Source organism: Lepisosteus oculatus, unplaced genomic scaffold, assembly GCF_040954835.1.
Source record: "Lepisosteus oculatus isolate fLepOcu1 unplaced genomic scaffold, fLepOcu1.hap2 HAP2_SCAFFOLD_74, whole genome shotgun sequence".
Lineage (NCBI taxonomy): Eukaryota > Metazoa > Chordata > Actinopteri > Semionotiformes > Lepisosteidae > Lepisosteus > Lepisosteus oculatus.
In genome coordinates, this window is record NW_027168298.1 from 1 (window position 1) to 19,127 (window position 19,127).

Below are 19,127 nucleotides of genomic sequence, written 5' to 3' on the forward strand. Positions count from 1 at the left end.
AGACCGATTGCGAACGCGCTTGTTTTCTCTCTTTGACCAGCCCAGCTGCCCGCCACCCGAAAGCAGGGAAGCACAAAAATTGCAGGGAACTCATTCATGCTTCTCTCCGCGGGAATCTTTAGTAAAAGGCGAAAGATTTGTACGAAATGAAGAGAAACCAGAGTGCGTGGCTGCACAGCTGCAGGAGCCCAGGCCGCCTTCAAAGCCTCTGCGCTGCCGGTCGTGGTTTGCAATGCACCTGGCCTTACAAACGAGCCAGTGGGGCCCGTTCAGCTCCGGGCTCATCGCCTGCGGCTCACGGCTTGCGAGCGTGCCCAATCCGTGCGATAACTCGGAAAACACCCGGCCACACTGTGCCGGAAACGACGCACTCTGGGAAGCCGCTATGCAAAGCGAGGTCCCAAGATCCCCTGCGGCCGGACACTTCCCGCCCCCCAAAGAAATGAGCGCCAATCAGACAGCCGGAGACCGAGGACTCGCGGAGCAGACGGCCACAATTGCCATAACAAGAGTGATTGCGAACGTTTTTGTTTTCTCTCTTTGACCAGCCAGGCTGCGCCCCACCCGAAGGCAGGGAAGCACAAAAATTGCATGGAACTTATTCATGCTCCTCTCCACGGAAATCTTTAATAAAAGGCGAAAGATTTGTACGAGATGAAGAGAAACCAGAGTGCGTGGCTGCACAGCTGCAGGAGCCCAGACCGCCTTCAAAACCTCTGCGCTGCCGGTCGTGGTTGGCAATGCACCTGGCCTTACAAACTAGCCAGTGGGGCCCGTTCACCCCCGGGCTCATCGCCTGCGGCTCTCGGCTTGTGGGCGTGCCCAATCCGTGCGATAACTCGGAAAACACCCGGCCACACTGTGTCGGAAACGACGCACTGTAAGGCACCTTGAAGCGTGCACCCCCAACATTCTTCTTTGCACATCTGTGAAAGGTAAACTCTTGAGCAAACTCTGAACCAGCTCTAAGGAAACTAATCCGATTAGACGTTACTTTGACTCATCCTTTAAGGGACCCTTGATAATTGGAGAAATCAATGATTTCGAATGAATTCTGTATGCGTCAAAAGACAGCTATACACAGAAAACATGCAGGACACTGCTCATGATGTTTCCCGAGCCGAAACACAGTGCGTTTTTCCAAGCCATCTGACAAAGCCCGCCCACTGAAAACTGCAGCAGATCGTGTAAAGACGTTCAACTTTGTAACTACTGCACGCACAGGAAGCAGAATAAATTCCTCTTTTCAAACTGTCAAAGGTTTGCTTTGCGAACGCTGCAGGACATCGCAAAATCTCTTTTGAACGGGGACAAAAGATTTCTTATGGGGCGCAGTAAGTACAGACGTTTAAAAAGCTCCACTCATGCCGACGATGCAGCATGAAGAAGCGCAACCTAACGTTTGACAGACAAAAGCCGGGCGCCGCTACGAGCAATATGAAATCAAACTGACAGCACACGGCGTTTCGCGCTGACTCAAAAGTGATCTCGACAGACGCTTTTCTCTGCATAACACTGAAAGAGCTAAAGAGCGTTTCTGTTGAGACGTAACCCAGTGGGCAAAAGACGTATAATATACGTCTATTAAACGCATACCTTAGACGTCTAAATGTGGTCTGCAATTCGTCTAGAATGAAATTCTAATATACGTCTATTGTTATACGTCAATTATACGTCTATGATTAGATGTTCATTATACGTAAATGGTTGGAGTTCTATTATACGGATAAATTTAGAGGACTATTATACATATATGGTAGGAGTTCCGGATAACTTTAGAGGACTATTCTACGTATATGGTTGGAGGTCTATTATACGGATAACTTTAGAGGTCTATTATACGTATATGGGTAGAGGTCTATTATACGGATAACTTTAGAGGTCTATTATATGTATATGGTTAGAGGTCTATTATACGGATAACTTTAGAGGTCTATTATACGTATATGGGTAGAGGTCTATTATACATCAAAGTTAGGTTTTACAGGTGTAGAAACTAGTAAATCAACCCAATGATTTGGTTTAGAAATTTATTCTGAAAATACACATTCACACCTGAAAAATATGTATTTCAAATTATACATTGTATACAATCAATCAACAATCAACATATGGGCAATAATCATAAAAAACACAACTAGTCTTAAACTTCAGCTACAAATTCTGGTAATATGGCAATATACAGTATAGTAACGGCAAACACAAACTAATTACATTAACACACTAACTCAAAACCACATTTTGATTCAAATATACATTTTAAAATGTACAACTTCTATATTTCCAAGAAAAAAAAATATTACAATGGAAGTTAAGACAATTTTTGTCCACTATTTGCAAACCCTGTGTAATTGTCCTAACAGTTAGAACCAAAAACCTAGTATTTTCAGTGTCCAGATCTCCTGGCCCCCTGCCTTGCATATGCATTCTTCAAGTAACACATTGCGTGCTCCTTTATTTCTTTTTCTGCTGATTTAGGGCGGGACTTCAGCACCGCAGCTAGGAGAAAATTATATAATATTACTTCCCAAATTAATGATGATTAATATCTTCTTTAGTATAATCTAAAAAATGAACGGTTTACTAAGCTCAAAGCTGAAATAAATGTATAAAATTTGGCTTGCATCATAGAAGTTGAGCAATAAAGTCTGTCCTAATTAAAGAGTACCCAAAGTTTGAAAGTACAACATAGAATAAGAATAGAGAAACGGCAAAACGATTTAGTGTCATCTTCCCCATTCACACCATTCCCCATTTCGAATGAATTCTGTATGCGTTAAAAGACAGCTATACACAGAAAACATGCAGGACACTGCTCACGATGTTTGCCGAGCCGAAACACAGTGCGTTTTTCCAAGCCATTTGACAACGCCCGCCCACTGAAAACTGCAGCAGATCGTGTAAAGGCGTTCAACTTTGTAACTACTGCACGCACAGGAAGCAGAATAAATTCCTCTTTTCAAACTGTCAAAGGTTTGCTTTGCGAACGCTGCAGGACATCGCACAACCTCTTTTGAACGGGGACAAACGATTTCTTATGGGGCGCAGTAAGTACAGACGTTTAAAAAGCTCCACTATTTTTATGTGCCATTTTTTGCTTATTCACTTACTATTTTAATCAAAATAATATTAAGAAAGATCTGTATGTATTCAGATAGTATTATTATTGTTCATACTTACTCGTCAAAAGAGGATTGCTGAGATATTTGTGGATATACTTCTACGTTTGAAAAACGTGTCCAAAATGGTGACCAACGAATACTAGCAATGCATTGTGGTATATAACCGGAAAATATGCTGGGTTCGATATTTTCTCAACGTATGCGTTTATTAATGTTGTCGATATTATGGTTGAAATTTAACATTGATAATACATCGCGGCTATGTGCCCCCTGCTATGAGCTGATGTGCAATTTTAACGCATGCAGTTAGTAAGGATCGGTCACTGTTGTATGGTATTATATACAGTATAATGACATTATGGAATAGGATGGGGACAGGCCTGGCATCACGGGGGGAGGGAGGAATGTCGCCCCTTCAGTTTTGGGCAAAAAGATGTACCTAACTTACCTAGGAGTATACGGCACTCTGCACAGTGTACGAAGTAATTTTCGCAGTAATTAATTTATTATATTTACTATATTTATTATACACGTGTAAATTAATTACTGCGAAAATAATTTACTTCGTACACTGTGCAGAGTGCCGTATACTCCTAGTTGCGGCACACACGATACATACAGTAAAAAGCCTCAGGCACTGTGTTAGATGTGTTTTCGACGTTATATATGCGTTTATTAATGTCGTCGATTTTACGGTTGCAATTCGACGTTGAGTTTACGTCGAGGCGACGTATATATACGTATAGCCGTATTTTCGCCGTGAATATACGTATATTCGACGAATCAGTGCCCACTGGGTAAACTCTTCAGCAAACTCTGAACCAGCTCTAAGGAAACTAATCCGATTAGACGTTACTTTGACTCATCTTTTTATGCTCAGTGCTGGATTGCTCAAACTCCAGCTAGGGTTAGGGTTAGCATTCCCACGCTACTTAGACACTTTGTTTACGCTCAGTGCTTGATTTTGGGAACTTCAGGACGAGTGGGAATTTTCTCCTATCTGTCAATTCTGTTTTGTTTTGGAGACTCTTGGCTGCCTATGTTGTACAGTGCAGCGTGAAGGAAACATTTTCCAAAACTGTGTCAGCTCAAAAGTTGTAAGAAAACCTCTCCAGCTGCTTTAACTCTCTTCATTTTTGTCATTTAATGTGACACTCGATGTATAACTGGAGCCTCACATATGCAAATGGTGAGGCTCCAGTTCGACACCCAGTTCAACACCACTTTACAGTAAATGACAAAAGCATGGCAGACTGTGCCGGACCGGCAGATTACTTCCGCTTATTTTTACCATATTAAACAATGGAAATCCAACCACTTGCATTTGTGACACTTGATTTTGGCTGCACCTAAGACACTCTTAAATCTTCAAACACATTTCTCTTCTCCCGCAACACTCTTGTCTGTCGGCGCTATGTGGCAGCGTTGCATGACAACCCATCTCACCACGGAAAGGAACCTAACAGCTTTGGTAAGAGAGGAGAAAAGGACCTGGCCCGTACGCGGCTCAAACCCGCAACCTTGGCGTTACTAGCACCACCATCTAACCAACTGAGCTAACCGGCCTCACAACAGTGGTCCTCTCTGTGCTGCAAAAAATCAAACTCAGGGAATTTCTTTTGTCCTTTGAATAGAAAGCCGTGTAATTCAGTGTACGGGCTTTCTCGTGCAGTTTCATGGTTCTTGTAACCCAAATCCTACACTGGCCTGAAGTGCCCCCCCATTTCACAGCATTTTTCAGCTGATTTAAAATGTACCTAAAGGAGAAGCATTATTGAAGACCATCAATTACCAAGAGCTTTTGTCAAAGGTTTTGGTGGTCATTTTTAATGACCACAGAGCACTATGACCTCGGTTTTACATCTCATCCAAAAGACAGCGCCCTTTTACAACACAGCTTCTCCGTCACTATATTGGGACATTGGGACCCGTACAGACCTCAGAGTGAGCGCCCATTAACACCACTTCCAGCTGGAAGCTTTGTTTTTCCCTGTAGCTCACCCTCATCCAGGTACTGACCTGGCTCACACCTGCTTAGCTTCAGTGGGTTTTCAGTTGCGAGTTGCAAAAGTTGGGATGCAAGTGTAGCGGCAATGCTTGTTAATAAGACAGAATTAAGCGTTGGTATGCTGTCCTAAATGAAGCCCCATCTCACCCCCCATCTCTGTGGTGCAGCCACAGAGAAAGTATTCATGCAGACTGATTTAAGTTGTTTTCTTTTGATAAGGAACAGCTCCCAGACAGGGATGCACTTAGCTAAGCCTGGCTATCATGATCAATGGTCATCCATTGGCGCCTATCTGTCTAGGGAGTGCCGAATGGACATCTGGACTGCATTCTTAAGTGTCAAGAGTAAGTGACGTATATCTCACCTTGACCAACCAATCAGGGACTGGCAGGGCGTGGTAATACCACGTGGGTCTCCAATGCCCGCCAAACTCTCAACCAATCAGCACACATCTGTGTCTTGGTCAAAAAGGGAGCGCAAGCTCAGATCGGGGCTCTCCTTGGCCATTTTCGCGCATCCTCAGAGACAATCACGTGACAACTGCTGTTGTCTGCATAGGGACTTGGACTTTGTTCTAAGGGCGAGGCCAAGCATCCCGTACGTACTCAGAATTCTACTAACGTGAATGCTCCGTTTGATCAACGGCAGCCTACAGTTGGACCCTCGTCGACAACCTGAATAGCTTATTCAGAAGCAGCGCTGGACCGGGAACGAACCAGTTTCTTCCCAGGCAAAAGAGTGACTTGTGAGGACTCGCGGTCACACTCTGTGCATAGAGACTTTCTACTAGCCAGCCGGACTGCTGGTAGATCCCCTTGGAGCAACGACTGCCCTGCGCGCCGCAGTCAGATTCCTCCGCCCGTCCTACTCCGAGCTGCACCTTGACTGGTTGGCCGGTAGCCAGAGGACGCCGACACAACGCCCATTGGACAACCGCTGGAACAGAGGCTGCAACAGAGCTTGTCAGCTGGTTTGGTGTTCGTGCCGGGAAATTCCAAATCCATACACAGTGGATAAGTTAACCCCATGTTCTACATTGCGTCTCGAGAATTCAATTGTACCTCAACACAAGTTGTTATCAATTTAATTCATGAGTAATGTATTTACTTCCGAGTTTAGAGTAACAATGGGTAATAACACTGATTAGCGATTTGGTAACCGAACGATATATATTGACATATATTCTCTGTTGTGTATCTCTTTGTGTTTGCATCTCTTCGAGATTATATATCTTGTATATTGATAACCCTCACAGTAAGGTCTGCCGCTCGTATCCAGGCAGACTAGTATATGTTTGGTGCACAAATTATATTAATAAATGTATCTCGTGTATTGAACCCGTGTGTGTGCGTTGTTAGTTGTTCTGGCGATTGATTTTCTAAAAGCCCCAAGGAACAACCTCGTGATTACTGCTACAATTAATAATTGTCTCAGTAAACCCATCAAACCACTACATTTAATGGCGTCCCTGGGTGGGCGAGTTTAGAATGAAATGAGACTCAATTGCACAGAATAACTGATGTTGCTGTGAGTTCAAGTTCAGCACAGCACCGCGGCTTTTATACACGAATACCGGGTGTGCTGATAACTGCGTAAAGAAATCCCCCTGTTTTCTAGCGTTTAGTGTAACGTGTGCTGATTGGAAATCCATCTGCTCGGGTGTTTAGATTCCATACTGTATTTTGGTAAAAGGAAAAAAAGTAATACTCTTAAAGTTTCTCTGACGTAATGACAATGGCTGCTAAAATGTCTGAAGTGGAGTCGCTTATAAGTACTATTTCTAGCGACGACAATCCTGGTTACTGGAGCGGTATCGAAAAGTTGAACTTTGATGATATTGAGAAGCTGCAAGTAGATTTAGTAGCTAAGGTAGCGAACCAGCTTAACACAGGAGGGTCTGTGAACGCAGTTCAGGTCCTATCTAGTTTCGCCTTAAATCTAGCTAAACAGCTGGAACTGTCTTTGTCCGAGCTGACAAAGTTTCAAACGCTTCAGGGAAAGCTAGAAAGATATAAGGCGGAGCGAGTTGAGTTGTTGGATATAATCAGAGAAAAGAGAGTGAAAAGTGAGGAAAGTGAAGACAGACTCAGGGAAGTTTTAGGTAAATTAGATGACCTGTCTGCTAGAGAAACTGCGGCTGAGGTAGCTAGGAGAGACCTAGAAGCGAGCTTGAAAGAAAAAGAAAAAGAAATTGAGAGTTTAAATGAGCTCAGCCAGGAAAGGCAAAAGGAGTTAGATGCTGCCGTACTGGAAGCAAAACAGGCTAGATCCCACTTGCATGCCAGCCCACCTAGCAGCCCGGAGCGCTCACCCAGGAGGTTTCTCCCGGCCAGGGTCTGTGGTCGGATCGGCATGGGGGAGATCGCCGAGTCCTGCGCGAGACGCAAGGGCGATTCAATTCAGGCATAGACCCCCTGCTCCTGATCACGGCCGTCTCCCTGCCCGCGGAGAAACCGTAAAAATTAACCTCCACTCCCTGAGGCAGTTAGCCAAAGATGTAGAAAGGTTTGACCCGACAGTGTCAGGGAATAATGTGGAGACCTACATTGATGAGCTGAGATATACTTTGCAGTTTATGCCCGAAGCGTCCGAACAGGAAAAGGCTATGTTAGTAAGGAAAACTACCAGCCGAGCGTTCCACGAGTGGATGTCTAGACAAGGACCTGAGGTCTGTAATAGCTTTGAGGAGCTGTGTCAGGCAATGATCGGAGAATTTTCGGCTTTTATAGATCCCATATCTGCCGTGGCCACAGCGCACCATATTAAGCACGAAAAAGCTGAAGCCCCTCGCGACTATTACCCCTATTATATAATATTTTACTATTATATAACTAGTAAAATATTACCCCCGGTCCATTCTCTTCCAAAAGTGAGAAACACCTGTTTTCTACATTTTGTCTGTTTTAAAACCATATCTCTTTAAACCAAACCAAGAGTTTGTCTTTTGCACTGATATTCTGATTCATTTCAATTTCAAAGAAAAAAAAAACATTATCTTCCAAAGCATCATAAAATTGTCCATTCTTCCAGACTCTACTTCTCTCTTGTAGTAGTACAGCAGACCTTTCCAGGTGAGCAGATCACAGAGTCCGAAATATGCTTCCTCCATCAAGCAAAGTACCTGAACATGACTCGGTCTTCATAAAAGCGCCCCTGTAATAAAGAAATTAAATCCAAAATCAAGAGGGCAGTTGCCTACTGAAGTTCAAGAAGTCATCAATTTTAACCTAGCAACACATTAAAGGCTGCATCTATACAAGTACGATTCTAGAAATGCTCACCAGATTACGTTTTAAGAAAGAACTGCGCCTCAGGTTCCGCCGAGATCTTAACTCGGATGGCAGGATTCAGAGTCTGGAGTTCGGACTGATGGCGCACGGAGGGTCCACATACTGTGGATCCCTCAGTTTTCTTCCGCGTGTTTAAACCGCCAGCGTGTGGCTCTCCTGTCCCCGTGACCTCATTGCTCTGCTCTCACCTCTGTGCAGCTGAGCCCGACTCATGGTAACGTGGAAAAAAATATGCCCTCAACGTGGGATTTACTCTGGATCAAGGATAGATGTCACCTTTTTATCGTTGAACAGGATGTATGTGATGTGGCGACTAGGTTCAATTTTGTATCCTTTTAAAAGATTAAGGACTGGGGTGAGCGTGATTTATCACCCTTTCAGCTAAGAACCCGACGTGAGCACCGTTTAAGCTGCATAGACTCGGTCGTTTAACTCTTCTCCATTAGCAGGGTTAAGGTTAAAGAAAAAAAACATTGCTGACTTCTTTTTTTTGCCAGCCGCTAGCGCTGATTAACAATGTTTGTATTTCATGTTTTGCAAGTTCCATCAATTTTAAGAAAAACAAGTCGTTCAAGACAGGAAATGAATACTTGCATTTAATTAAGTTTAGCCGTAGGCAGTTGTCTGTAAGGACCAGTTCTGTTCGAGAAGACAGAACAAAGAAGGCACCACTGGGATTCGGACCCAGGATCTCCTGTTTAAGAGACAAGCGCTTTAACCAACTAAGCCACGGCGCCCCGGGAGTGTTGTCCTTTTGCAGCCACTTGGACACACCACTCAGACACATCTGCATTCGGTGTGTGCTCCGCCTGCTCGCTGAGCAAGTTGCCACCTTTACATACAATAGCAACATCGACACCAAGAGAAAGGATGACAAATGGCTTTTATCTGGAACTTTTCATGTCCAAGGAGCTCAATGTGCTTTCTGTGTACAACAGGGCCACTGAACTCCACACTGGCCACTGAACCACAGCAGTGGCTTGCTGGCTTGACATCTCCCAAGGAAATTGTTGAAATCGCATGTGGAACAGGAAAAGGACCCTCGAGTACGAGGGAAAAAAAAGAAAAAGATCATCTGGAGCGTGCCAACCCGTGTCTGGACAGCCCAGTTTCATTGACGAGGTGGCCGAGTGGTTAAGGCGATGGACTGCTAATCCATTGTGCTCTGCACGCATGGGTTCGAATCCCATCCTCGGCGCTCTCTATGTCTGACACGTGTGCCTGTTAGATGTTGGCCCTCCTTCTGTTTGCTCCAGTACTAGAGCTGTACATTTTCTAGCGGTGGCTGAACATGGTATAGTAGGCTAACGTCGGTATCGAGCAGTGGCAGTAACAGTATTTACGTGCCGCTGCTGCCAAGTGGCTCTGGGTTGAGACCGCATTTTCACTTACTTGCAGCACAAACGGAGAAAGCGATTTTTGACAGTCTCTCGAGAGACTGCGCTAGGTGTTTAGGGATAGACTTTGTCAGTTCCCCCTGGGATGATGGCCTCTCAAATAGTTTGTGATTCCTCTAGACGTTTATACAGTAGAAGCCTGCTTCGTGGCTTAAATCCAAGCTAAGGAAACGAGTTAGAGGTCTGATGCAGAACTGCACTGTATGTGTGAGGAAAGCTGCCCCCTTCTGTTCCATGTCGACCGAACAGAGGACTGTAAAGGATACGACCAAGAAACTTTAGGATGCTGGTTGGAATCCAGCTCCAAAGAAGCCCCTTTGGGTGTTATGTCATGAAAAAGTAAGAACAGAGAATCTCCCTTTGATCAAAAGCGCAACAGAACTGTTTTCCGTGGAGCAGGTTTCAGACCCGTAGACCTGTTTTATTTGTATGGCGTTCGTAAGCGCGCAAAACAAGGACAATTCCTGCGTCTAACACGAATGTAAATGCTTTTGAAAGTGCAGTGTGGTGCAGCTTGTAAAATCCTTGTCCACATTTGTGGTTTGTTGATGTTTTTTTTCTGTCTGCCAAAGTTGCATTTTGACATCCGGACGGTGAGACTTTATCATTTGAACGTGAAGCCAGCCTTAAACCCTCTGAGGCGTGTCTGTCTGCCGGCATGTATCTTGTGAAAGGTATTTTTTTTTTAACGGAGAGCGACTTTAAAAAGGTTTCCGCAGACACCTCGCACTCCGGAGGAGGAATGCGGCGGCGGCGAGCTCACTGTAGTTGTGGCCGAAGAGTTAAGGCGATGGACTTGAAATCCATTGAGGACTCTCTGCTCAGGTTCGAATCCTGCTGACTACGGCGTCTGCTGCACGTCGCCTTGTGCCTGTGTGGCAAAGGCGAAGTGCCGCTTCTCCTTTCCTGGTACTATAAAAATGCTACATCGCTTGGTCCTGCTTCCATGGAAAGCAGTTCTTCAGGTAATTCTACTCTCTTACCAAAGCTGTTAGGTTCCTTTCCGTGGTGAGATGGGTTGTCATGCAACGCTTCCACATAGTGCCGACAGACAAGTGTGTTGCGGGAGAAGAGAAAAGTGTTAGAAGATTTAAGAGTTTCTTAGGTGGAGCCAAAATCAAGTGTCACAAATGCAAGTGGGAAGATTTCCAATGTTTAATATGGTCAAAATAAGCGGAAGTTATCTGCTGGTCCGGCACAGTTTGCCATGCTTTTGTCATATACTGTAAAGTGGTGTCGAACTGGGTGTCGAACTGGAGCCGCACCATTTGCATATGTGAGGCTCCAGTTATACATCGAGTGTCACATTAAATGACAAAAATGAAGAGAGTTGTAGCAGCTGGAGAGGTTTTCTTACAACTCTTGAGCTGACACAGTTTTGGAAAATGTTTCCTTCACGCTGCACTGTACAACATAGGCAGCCAAGAGTCTCCAAAACAAAACAGAATGGACAGATAGGAGAAAATTCCCACTCGTCCTGAAGTTCCCAAAATCCAGCACTGAGCGTAAACAAAGTGTCTAAGTAGCGTGGGAATGCTAACCCTAACCCTAGCTGGAGTTTGAGCAATCCGGCACTGAGCGTAAGAAGATGAGTCAAAGTAACGTCTAATCGGATTAGTTTCCTTAGAGCTGGTTCAGAGTTTGCTCAAGAGTTTACCTTTCACAGATGCGCAAAGAAGAATGTTGGGGGTGCACGCTTCAAGGTGCCTTACAGCTGTAGGGAGTGATTCGAGACGATTCGTGGCGTGTGCTCGTTCCCATGTACCGTACGCCCCGGGGTGCAGTGCTAGGATGACGTACAATACCACTTGGGCACGTAACGGCGTTATGTGCAGGGTTTTCGTTTGTTCGTTTTGTTTTGCTCTGCTTTGCTTTGTTTTGCTTTCCATCGCGTTGGTAAGAGCGTAAATAAAAATGCGATTCCTGTGTCTACCACTAATGTAAGAGCTATTTCAAGTGCGACGTGGTGCGGCTTTTCAAATGCTTGTGGGCATTTCTCTGTTGTTGATTCTTTTTTTGTGTGTAACAAAGTGGCATTTTCATGTCCGGACGGGGAGACTTTATCATTCCGACATGAAGCCAGCCTTAAACCCTCTGAGGCGTGTCTGTCTGCCGGCACGTATTTTGTCAAAGGTATTATTTTTTTTTAACGGAGAGCGACTTTGAAAAGGTTTCCGCAGCCACGTCGCACTCCGTGTTAGATTAAAGGAGGAATGCGGCGATGGTGAACTCGCTGTAGTCGTGGCCGAGTGGTTAAGGCGATGGACTCGAAATCCGTTGGGGACTCCCCATGCAGGTTCAAATCTTGCCGACTACGGCGTCTGCCGCACGTCTCCTTGTGCCTGCGCGGCAAAGGTGAAGTGCCGCTTCTCCTTCCCTGGTACTATAAAAACACTAAATAGCTTGGCCCCGCTGCCATGGAAATGAGTTCTTCAAATAACCACACATCTTGCGTTCGCACCTCTGGTGTTCTACTTATGCCTTTGAAAACCTAATGAATAAAACTGAAAGAACCGACACAATATGTAGGTGCTCGTAAAGCATGCATTAAAGAACTGTTAACAGCAAGGGTTTCAGTGGGTTAACTGAGGAGAAGGCGTAATCGCTAATTGTTGACTTTTTATTTGGTGTTAGAAACACTCTTACTGTGCATGACGTGCAACAAATTTAGCCACAGAAATTGCATCACGCTTTCATGTATGCTATTGCAGACACCAACGTTGCCTAGATAGAAAACCGAAATAGCCGTGGGTTTGCTTGCTGGTCTGAAGGATCTCTCTTCGAATCTCTATCATTTGTCAATGGAAGTAAAAGGTGCTGCAATCTGATACGTTCAGAATCAAACCCGCAGCTGTTGTTCGACTTTATTTCTTGACTAATTACAACTGAGTGTCGCATGAGCAGTTACGTAAACTTGTCTGATATATTTGAACACAAATGCCTTTCTTCAATTAAAACTAACAGTACATTGTCAGGGACATTCAGTTCTATACAAACAAGAGACAGCACTCTCTTTTCTTTTCCCAGTGTTACTCATATCGGACTTTTTAAACCTAAAAAAAAATCGTTTTTTTTTCTTTCAATTATAACTGAAGTTTAAACAACTAGTGTTAAGTCCTTATTTTTCTGTAGTCAAAAAAAGCAAAAATTAACATTCAGGTCATGAAAAACTCAAAAAAACTCCCCAACCACTAAACTTTACCTCCCACCTGAGCGCCATCTTGAACGCCCCTACCACCAGAGAATGCTCACGATTTCGGAAGCTGTCTCCGGGACGTGCTGATTCCACACATCCTGAATAAATCATGATATTGTTAGTTGCTGTAGCTAGACGTTCAAATGAGTTTCATGGCCAGATGGACTGTTTCCTCCAGCGGTATAGTATTGCAGTGAGACAGCACGATGCCTGCAAGACTATGTCACGCTAAACGCCACAGATTGTGTTTGTCCGTTCGTGTCAGTCGTCCTGCAGCCACGGGAAGTGGGACACAAACATGCTGCAATGCTTTCAAGACGTTAGGATTTGTTTGTGCAACATCCAAGAAGAGTACTTGTGGCTTGAATGTGAACTGTACGTGCCCGCCCCCTTTCCGCTGTAGTGCATGAGTTCCTCCCGGCATGCCCTTCGTCATTGTTCTGTCATCTTGTATTTAAAGGGTTGTATCTCTGCTGCTGAAAATAAGCAACGGTTTTCTCACAACGCCCTTTGTTCCCAACGGAGCCCTTGTCTGTCATGAAATTCTTCAAAACCTCAAGCTAGAAGAAGAAGAAGACGACAAATATGAAGCGTTATAGCAACGACATGCCATGAGACGATCGATAACGATTTCCATAGGATCCCCGCGGTTGCCTGGCAACCGTCAGCTTTGCGCAGTGGCAGTATCGTAGCCTGTGAGGTTTAGCCGAGGCGCGATTATTGCTAGTTGAAAACTTTTCCCAATACCCCGCTTCCGCCGGTTTGCAATACAATCGGCGAAAGCAATTTTTGACAGTCTCGTCAGAGACTGAGCAAGGTGTTTAAAGACAGATTTGGTCACGGTGATATCATGGTAGAGAGAAACGAGCTTGTTACGTGTCAACAGAAACGCTCTTTAGCTCTTTCAGCTTTATGCAGAGAACAGCGTCTGTCGAGATTACTTTTGTGTCAGCGCGAAACGCCGTGTGCTGTCAGTATGATTTCATATTGCTCATAGCGGCGCCTGGCTTTTGTCTGTCAAACGTTAGGTTGCGCTTCTTCATGCTGCATCGTCGGCATGAGTGGAGCATTTTAAACGTCTGTACTTACTGCGCCCCATAAGAAATCGTTTGTCCCCATTCAAAAGAGATTGTGCGATGTCCTGCAGCGTTCGCAAAGCAAACCTTTGACAGTTTGAAAAGAGGAATTTATTCTGCTTCCTGTGCGTGCAGTAGTTACAAAGTTGAACGTCTTTACACGATCTGCTGCAGTTTTCAGTGGGTGGGCTTTGTCAAATGGCTTGGAAAAACGCACTGTGTTTCGGCTCGGGAAACATCATGAGCAGTGTCCTGCATGTTTTCTGTGTATAGCTGTCTTTTAACGCATACAGAATTCATTCGAAATCATTGATTTCTCCAATTAACAAGGGTCCCTTTTTGAACCTGCCAGAAGCATTCTTTCAATGTAACAGATTTACTCCGGGGAAGGGCAGCATGACATTGAGAGTAGCTCAAGCTTTCAGCACCTTTATCTGACTGCATGTATGCAGACACTGCTCAGAATCCCCTGTAAGATTCTCCTTCAATTCCGTTTTGCAGTGCTTTAGCTCTTTCAAAAGGCTTCGCTTTGCTAGTCACAATCCAAGGCTCATGACAGCATTTGAAAACATTCGCAACTGCGTTGGCCGGGATTCAAACCTGGGTTAACTGCTTTGAAGGCAGCTATGCGCAACACTGGCTCGCTCCAGAATAAATCTCACGTCGAGGGCATATTTTTTTCCATTTTACCGTGAGTCGGGCTCAGCTGCACAGAGGAGAGAGCAGAGCAATGAGGTCACGGGGACAGGGGAGTCACACGCTGGCGGTTTGAATACGCGGAAGATCACTGAGGGATCCTCAGTATATGGACCCTCCGTGCGCCATCAGTCCGCACTCCGGACTCTGAATCCTGCCATCCGAGTTAAGATCTCGGCGGAACCTGAGGCGCAGTTCCTTCTTAAAACGTAATCTGGTGAGCATTTCTAGAATCGTACTTGTATAGGTGCAGCCTTTAATGTGTTGCTAGGTTAAAATTGATGACTTCTTGTATTTCAGTAGGCAACTGCCCTCTTGATTTCGGATTTAATTTCTTTATTACAGGGGCGCTTTTATGAAGACAGAGTCATGTTCAGGTACTTTGCTTGATGGAGGAAGCTCATTTCGGACTCTGTGATCTGCTCACCTGGAAAGGTCTGCTATACTACTACAAGAGAGAAGTAGAGTCTGGAAGAAGGGACAATTTTATGATGCTTTGGAAGATAATGTTTTTTTTTCTTATACTGAAAATGAAAGGTAGTTGTTTCTATATGGACTCAGTCTTTGGAATTTGTATATTTATATATTTCAGTGAACCCTCAGCCATTCCTTCTGTATTGTAATTCAATTTCTCTTTTAAAATTCCTTCCCCACTTCTAGGACCTGCAGTTGCTGAACTCCACAATGGCTTCTATTGGAAAGTCTGTGACTGAGACCAAGTAAGTGTTCACTTTTTTATGAAACCATTATTTATTTAGGAGCAATGAGCAATTCTTATATAAATGCAATAAAATCATTATGCTCAAACTATGAGAGAGAAAATTAAGGATAATTTAAGAAATCAGTCTTAGCTTGTTTCTATACACAGATGGTATTATTTATTTTCAAAGGAAACCCGCGAGGATTCCCCTGGTGTGCAAGATGTGCCTGAATACTCTTGATCAGCTTCCTGCTCACTTGAAGAGGGCGTGTATGAAGCACGCCACGGCAGAAAAGATCAGGATGGCCTCTCAACAGGCGAGGGAGGACATGATGAATCACCTGAAGAACGGGGTCATCGTGGATTACCACAGAATAGAGATCGTGTCTGGTGAGGCAAACAGGATAGTGGTTGTAAGACTGCTAGAGTCCTTGGGCCTTTTTGTACATGGGAAGCCTGAAGACACATTGGCAAGGTGAGATATTTTTAATCTGTAAGGCTTCTGTAGTTTCTTTTTGAAATCATTGTTACAACATATTATGTAAAAGCATGTTGAAAAGAATCTACCTGCATTCCAGCGGCCCTGAGCAAGAGGCCGCTGTCCAGGAGGAAGAGATGCCAGAGGCTGCTCTAGAAACTGAAACAGAAGCAGATAAGGAAGGGGAAGATGTGAGCTCTGAAGAACTCTATCAGCAGTAAGACTTTTTATTTTTCAGATGTATCTATTTTTTACTAAAATTCTAATTTGTCTTATAGGTATAAAATGTTTAAACCGGTGTTTTATATCCTTACAGGCCCTGAGTAGTTAAAAAGTATCAGCAGGCCGGAAGAGAGTGGCCCAAGCTGGACTCTATAGAAAGCACTCCCTGGATGCTCCTCTCCTGATTGGATTCAAACAGTACCTTACCAAGGATCTGGGAGTGGCAAATTATTCTCAGGAGGTATTTATTTTTTAAAGGCATTTAAAATTAAGCAATGGTATCTTCATTGTAAATGTTTTTATTTCTTAGCTTAAAATTCACCCATGTGAAATGATGTGAGCCATAAACATCATGACTCTATATTTCCTACCTGAATCTATTCTACTTAAATTATTACATTATACACAATTTGAGTTCATTTTAAAAAGTAAAAGGTAATGAAAGGAATGCATTTTCATAAGAAAGATAATACCGATATGCATGTGATAATCTTCCTTATATCATGTAGTGCATCATTTGGACACTTTGTGGGCTTCAAATACAAAGAAAATCATGTTCTATGGTACAAGATAAATACAAAACTTAAGCTTTTATTTTAATTAGATTTCTTTATAAAGCATAAGCAATCATTTATTACATCGCTTCTTGAATTAAATCTTTTGACAAGAGGTAAGACTTCTGTTACATTTAAACCCATGTTTAGCTGTGTTTTTTAGATTTAACTGAACCAATTTCTGTGTGTGATTATGTCCTTGAATTCTGACAACATCACACTAAATTACATGATATAAAACAGCTAATGTTTCTAGAGATAAAGTTTCTGAGATGCTTCTAATTACTTTTTATTACCAGGGACAGTTTAATTCATCTTGTACAGTACTGTAAGACCAAGATGCTTTTTTTAAAAGTTATTTAACATTTTATAGAACTTTGTCTACTATGGCAACATGATGTGCTTGGTGAAACTTGGAAAAATACTGCTTGGCCACTTATCTTAAGATAAAGATAGGATAAAGGTTTATCTTTTGCACCTACCTGACCCCCAGGGAAGGCCAATGCTTTCTAAGTTGATGGTTCCCTACAGTAGACTGTACTTTAATTTCAAAGGTAATGTATATTGACCCAAATCAGTTTTGGAATCCAATCTACTAACGAGATGGAGCACATCCTTTTTTCAGGATTTTAGCATCATACGTTTGGTATATTTAGTCCCTAATGCTGAAAGAAATGATCATAGAACATTTGGACACTTTGTGGGCTTGAAATACAAAGCAAATCATGTTCTATGGTACAAGATAAATACAAAACTTAAGCTTTTATTTTAATTAGATTTGTTTATAAAGCATAAGCAATCATTTATTACATTAATATATGTGAAAATAACATTTTAGCATCATACGTTTAGTATATTTAGTCCCTAATGCTGAAAGAAATGATCATAGAACATGACATCTAACCTTACCTGCGGTGTTTTTAATCCCTATTGCTCAATGCACGGTGAAAGCATTCCATACATGTGTCTGACAATGAGGAATGGGCCCCTGAGACAGTCATTTGCCTGTTTCACAAACAGGGACCTGGACCTGGACCTAGACCTGGCCCGTACAGGGCTCAAACCCGCGACCTTGGTGTTATTAGCACCACGCTCTAACCAACTGAGCTAACCGGCCTCACGACAGTGCTCCTCTCTGTGCTGCAAAAAATCAAACTCAGGGAATTTCTTTTGTCCTCCTTTGAATAGAAAACCGTGTAATTCAGTGTACGGGCTTTCTCGTGCAGTTTCATGGTTCTTGTAACCCAAATCCTACACTGGCCTGAAGTGCCCCCCCATTTCACAGCATTTTTCAGCTGATTTAAAATGTACCTAAAGGAGAAGCATTATTGAAGACCATCAATTACCAAGAGCTTTTGTCAAAGGTTTTGGTGGTCATTTTGAATGACCACAGAGCGCTGTGACCTCGGTTTTACATCTCATCCAAAAGACAGCGCCCTTTTACAACACAGCATCTCCGTCACTATACTGGGGCATTGGGACCCGCACAGACCTCAGGGTGAGCGCCCCCCCGCCGGCACCATTAACACCGCTTCCAGCTGGAAGCTTTGTTTTTCCCTGTAGCTCATCCTCATCCAGGTACTGACCTGGCTCACACCTGCTTAGCTTCAGTGGGTTTTCAGTTGCAAGTTGCAAGGGGATGCAAGTGATGGTGCTCGCTGCAAAAGCCACCGCATTGGCCGGGAATCAAACCCGAGCCTCCCGCGTGGCAGGCGAGAATTCTACCACTGAACCACCAATGCTCAGTTCCTCGGCCTTCAAAAAAGACGCTTTTTTGGTGCTCTGTGCAAAACGCGTCGACATCTGCTTCCAGCTGCAAAATGCCATTTGCGGACCCTGAGGAACTTATTTCCAAGGCAGCGAGTACAAGCGATTGGGCGTTTTAAAACCACCAGGAACAGCAAAGAGGCGCGCTTCTTTGCTTGTGCCGAAACACACCGACTGAAGGCGGACAACGTAGTCGGCAGGATTGGAAGCTGTGCGGGGAGACCCCAATGGATTTCTAGTCCATGGCCTTAACCACTCGGCCACGACTACAGCAAGCCCCACCGCAGCTGCGTTCTTGCTACAATCTTACCTGGATCGCGAGGCGCCGGCGGAAGCCTATTTCAAAGTCGTTCTCCGTTTCAAAAAAACATTTCCAAAATACAAGCCTTGCAGACAGACACGCCTCAGAGGACTTAAGGGTGGCTTCATGTCGGAATGATAAAGTCTCCCCGTCCGGACATGAAAATGCCACTTTGTTACACACAAAAAAAGAATCAACAACAGAGAAATGCCCACAAGCATTTGAAAAGCCGCACCACGTCGCACTTGAAATAGCTCTTACATTAGTGGTAGACACAGGAATCGCCTTTTTATTTACGCTCTTACCAACGCGATGGAAAG

The 19,127-nt window shown here is 43.9% G+C and overlaps 5 non-coding genes across 5 annotated transcripts; 3 read left to right on the top strand and 2 right to left on the bottom strand.

Moving 5' to 3' along the window:
* Positions 1 to 51: 51 nt before the first annotated feature.
* Positions 52 to 166, bottom strand: LOC138234158 (U5 spliceosomal RNA). The gene has a single exon (XR_011187854.1). It is a non-coding gene; the product is annotated as a U5 spliceosomal RNA (small nuclear RNA).
* A 391-nt stretch (positions 167 to 557) lies between these two features.
* LOC138234157 (U5 spliceosomal RNA) lies at positions 558 to 674 on the bottom strand. The gene has a single exon (XR_011187853.1). It is a non-coding gene; the product is annotated as a U5 spliceosomal RNA (small nuclear RNA).
* Positions 675 to 9,536: 8,862 nt separating this feature from the next.
* trnas-gcu (transfer RNA serine (anticodon GCU)) lies at positions 9,537 to 9,618 on the top strand. The gene has a single exon. It is a non-coding gene; the product is annotated as a tRNA-Ser (tRNA).
* Positions 9,619 to 12,052: 2,434 nt separating this feature from the next.
* On the top strand, positions 12,053 to 12,134 carry trnas-cga (transfer RNA serine (anticodon CGA)). Its single transcript has one exon. It is a non-coding gene; the product is annotated as a tRNA-Ser (tRNA).
* A 1,545-nt stretch (positions 12,135 to 13,679) lies between these two features.
* Positions 13,680 to 13,821, top strand: LOC138234103 (U4 spliceosomal RNA). Its single transcript, XR_011187798.1, has one exon. It is a non-coding gene; the product is annotated as a U4 spliceosomal RNA (small nuclear RNA).
* The last annotated feature ends 5,306 nt before the right edge of the window (positions 13,822 to 19,127 follow it).